Genomic DNA, 4631 nt, shown 5'->3' with positions numbered 1-4631 from the left:
GGCTTATGAAGTTAAAAAGAATTTTTTATAAAAACACTTAGGTGTTTTTAACACCTTTAAAAAAAGAAAAGCTGACATTATAGGGATCCCTGGCAGCTGGGGATTTTAGGAAAATCAGCAGCACTCCAAGAAACCTCAAATGCTTCTAGAGGGAGGAATAGAAAGAAAAAGGATGCCCCTGTGAGCCTCTCTAACCCAAGGCAGCCTCCAGAATGAAGAAGGAAGGACAAGCCAGAAGCACAGAAGAACTAAGGAAAAGAGCGCTTGAAGTGAGGAGACCAGACAGAGATGGAGCCAGGCATGAGGCAAAAGTAAGGCAGAGAAATAATGAACCAAAAGCCGAACTTTATCGAACTTGATGTAGTCTCAAGAGTTAAGTTCCTTCTTTGCCATATCTGGGAAGGGACAAAGTGCCAGGCTGAGGAGAGGTGAGATGAGGCAGGGCTCTGGGTCCTCCTGCTCCCCACCTGATTGCTGGAGCACACAGACCCGTTACCAGCTGCAGCTGGGGCACAGAGGAGGGAAGCAGCTGCTCCGGGGTGCCAGCCCAGCAAAATGCAATGGAACCGACCCTACGTACCTTCACTTGGTCAGAGAAAATTTGCAGAGTTCAGGTCCCATGCTCTTGGTAAAGATGATTGAAAATAATCCTCGAAGACAATATTAGTGTCAGATTTTCTGCATAAATCATTATTTAGGAGACAGCAGTGTCTCCTGTTCAGTGCCATATACTGTAATAGTTCCTTTGTAAAGCAAATGCATAAGGGCTCTTAAGTTCATGGATTATATGGCTGTCACCCATGCACACTGAGTCTATTTAATCTAACTCTTCCTGCAACTTTCATTAAAAAATGAATATTAGTGTTCAGTGCATTGTGGCGTACCAGCCATGTTCATTTAAAATATGACTTTCCCTCACTGCAAAGACACTGGATAACTTTGTGGCTCATTCAACATCTGCAGAAGTCAATGAGTGTCTTCAGCTGATTTTGGGCAGAATTTGGATCAGTATCTAAGAACAATTAAGACAAGACTTCAAAATGTGAAGCATTTTCAATAAAGTACACATGAACAAATTGAAAAATACTTTCAAATGTCCAGAAAATGATTTTTAAAACATCTGTACCTGTCTAAAACTCTGGATTCTGAATTTCTRTCCAGAACAATTCCTTTCTCTCCCTCACAAAAGTATAAATCTTTATATAGGAAACTTTGTTTTAAAGATACCGATGGAAATGAAATAAATCATTATAAAAGCTGGTACATGACTGAGCTGAAAAGTGTTTTTAGTCTGAAAAATTAATCTGGTAATACTATTGTGGGATCTTCAATATCTGACTTCATATCAAATTTACAGTATTTACAAGTAAAAGGATTGTTTTTGTTTGTTTTTGCAAACTTCATCTGACTCCTACCTAAGTGGTTTTTTTTCTGGCTCATATGTTGCTCTAAGCAATAAAGATKCTGTAGACCAAGTTATACCTTTCTGAAACCTGTTTAGCTCAGTTGCCTGAAATTGTCTTCTGTTACATCTGGGCATCTCCATTAGTTTTTTTATAGGGTACTGGGAGTGTAATTTAGATTTGATCATTGAAGAAGATGGAGTGTCACAACTGACAGCCCGAAGACGTGTGCAGCCCTGCTGCCTCTGAAGACAAGGCTGGGATGAGTGAGAACAAGCTGCTATTGGGGAGCTGGAGTTGCATGCACAAGGCTGACAGCTAGAGAAAAACAGCCCTGGACTTGTTAAATGTTTATTGTTGCTATGCAAGATGATAAACCTCAGATCTCAGGACACCAGTTTGAAAGTCACTTTTCAGCACAGAATTCCCTTTGAAGTGTCTTCAGCTGCCTACTGAGGACACAGGATCAGAGGTGATGGTGAATGCTCTTAGCAAACCCTACTGAGAGAAGAAGCAGGAGTGCAGTTCCCCTTAGCATGGTGCAATGCAGCCGTGTGGAGCATCTTAGCAGAGCCCAAGTGCCAGGCTGGAAAGTAAGTTGAGGCAGTTGGATGGGCAGAGAGACCCATTTCATGCCCTACACTGGGACCCATCACAAGTATGAGGTGGGGAAGAGCTTTGTCCTCATTTTGGAGCTGAACTGGAGGACTTGGTGTAGGTTCAGAAGTGTTGTGGAGTCTTTCCACTGTGACATAGAGCTACCATCCTTCTGGAGAAAGGTGATAGGATCAGTGTCACATGTGTGTGTGTAGAGGGACCCTTAGAGAGTTATGGTTCAGTCCTCTGTTCAAAGGAGAGCCATCTTCAAAGGCAGATCAAATCACTTGTCCCAGTCAAGGTTCAAATATCTCCAAGGATAAAGACCTCAGAGAGTCTCTGGGCCCCTACTTCAGTGTCTGACCTCCCTCATGGTAAACATTTGTTTTCCCTCTTTATCTGGTTAGAATTTCTCATCTTTCAAATTTTCTATTGCTCCCCCTCCTTTTATTGAGAAGAATCTGGCTCCCTCTTCTTTATAATCTCCCATCAGGTAGCTGCAGAGAGCAATTAGATGCCTCCTTTGCCTTCCCCAGGTTGAACAAGCCCAGCTCCCTCAGCCTCCTATGTCCTCCCATGCGTTATACTCCAGCCACTGGCCAGGTGGGTGGCCTTTAGAATGATAGAATCACACAGAATCAGTAAGGTTGGAAGGGACCTCTGGAGATCATCTAGTCCAACCTCCCTGGCTCAAGCAGGGTCACCTAGCGCATATTAGACAGGGTTGCATCCAGGCAGGCTTTGAATATCTCCAGACAAGCAGACTCCACAACCTCTCTGGGCAACCTGGTCCAGTGCTCTGTCACTCTCACAGTGAAGAAATTCCCCCTCGTGTTCAGGCGGAACTTCCTGTGGTTCATTTTTTGCCCATTGCCTCTTGTCCTGTCACATGGGACAACTGAAAAGAGTTTGKCYCCATCCCGTTGACACCCTCCCTTCAGATACTTGTAGACATTGACAAGATCCCCCCCTCAGTTTTTTCTTCTCTGCTGAAGCCATTCCGATTGTCCCTTCCTCTCTCATACTGGGGAGCCCAGAACTGGACACAGTACTCCAGACACATCTGCTCTTTCTTTCAGAGTCCTACTCAATATCCAGTTAGTGTCACCACCCTGTGTGTGGTGACAGACAGAAGGGTGACTGCACCCTTCCAGTCTTTGTCTTCCCCAGGTTGAACAAGTCTTCCAGTCTAACCAGGTCCCAAGTAAGGCTTTTGCATTCCTCAACAGTGGCCGTGATTCCCATCTTCCCTCTAAAGAGAGGGCAAACTTGAAGGACAGTGGGAGATGGAGGGCTTTGTGTCTTTCTCAAGTAAAGAGTTGAATTAGGAAGAGAGAGGCTTAATATAGGTGTGTAACAGCTATAAGAATAGAAATTTGGCCCCAAAGGACTTGCTCATGGCCCCACTTTTGTTCATGGTACATTAGAGTAAGCACCCGGTCTTAGGTAATTCAAGGTTTTGGTTCTAGTCACTAGGCTTCCTCTTCTGCAGGCCTTGTTTGGGATATAGGTGACTGAGCAACCAGACAGGATGCAGACATCAGAGTAATCAAGGCCATTTATGCAATACTTCCTCTGGAGCTAGCACAAGAGGACACCTTTAGTCCTGGACAAGGGCACCAATGAGAGAAACTCCTACCGCCATCCAGAATCACTCTGCTGCAGAGAGCTATCATCTTGTCTCCCATCACACAGAGTGGGAATTTCCCTAAACTGACACTGCTTCTAGGGGTACCTGTGCTGTTATTACCTGACTCAAGTTGCCAGAGCCCAGCGCCAGCTGTGGAAAGGGCCTTGCTACAGCTGTAACTCCAGATTATTGGACCTGGGATGGCTCCCAGGTRCTTAGGGCTGGCTTCCAAACAGGCAACATCCTGGCTTTGTTCTGGGGTGTGATGCGGGTGCACGTCGGTCATCCCTCCTCTTCCTCCGTGCCCTGGTTTCCTGAGAAAGTAAATCCAGATTGGGAGTAGGCGAGCAGCAGGGTTGTGGCTTCTGATCACGGGCTGAATGGGGGAAATCAGGGATCGTGGGCCCTTAGCGACCTCCCCATGGATCAAGGTAGCTCCCACCAAGGTGGCCCCAAATCAGCCCTGTTTATCACTAACAGGGCCAAATCTAGTAGCCAATGCAAGCAGTGCTCTTGACCTCTGCAAAAGGCAGCCAAAACACACGTGGCCCAGAAAGAGGTGGCTTGCAGAAGAACATACGTAGCCTTGAAAAACAAGGGGTGACTCGTTAGCAGGCTGGGACCTCCGGCAAGCGTGCAGCATCTTCTCCAAAGCCGTTCCTGAGCAGTGTGACTGGCCTTTGTTTACTTCTTTTTTTTTTTATGTGTATCAGCAATGCAATACAGTTTTGATATGCACTATATTGTAAGGCTTTCAAAGAACACTTGCAATCTCATTATCAGTTGCAAAAACTTAATATGCCCAGGTAAATTAAGAGTGTGCTTAATTTCTTATCACACTTTTCACTCGTTTTTCTTGAGGAACTTTCTTTTGTGGGAATTTTTGTTTTGTGTTCTATTGTTGTGTCAGTTTGCTGATAAAAGTTGTAGTGGATTGCATTGTGCTGTTAATTTTCCTTTTGGTATGCTTGCTACAATGACTTATTTTGTGTCTGATATAT

The sequence above is a fragment of the Rhea americana genome, unplaced genomic scaffold, assembly GCF_003343005.1.
Source record: "Rhea americana isolate MKP2758 unplaced genomic scaffold, rheAme1 scaffold_427, whole genome shotgun sequence".
In the NCBI taxonomy this organism is placed as follows: domain Eukaryota; kingdom Metazoa; phylum Chordata; class Aves; order Rheiformes; family Rheidae; genus Rhea; species Rhea americana.
This window is presented reverse-complemented; position numbering follows the sequence as displayed.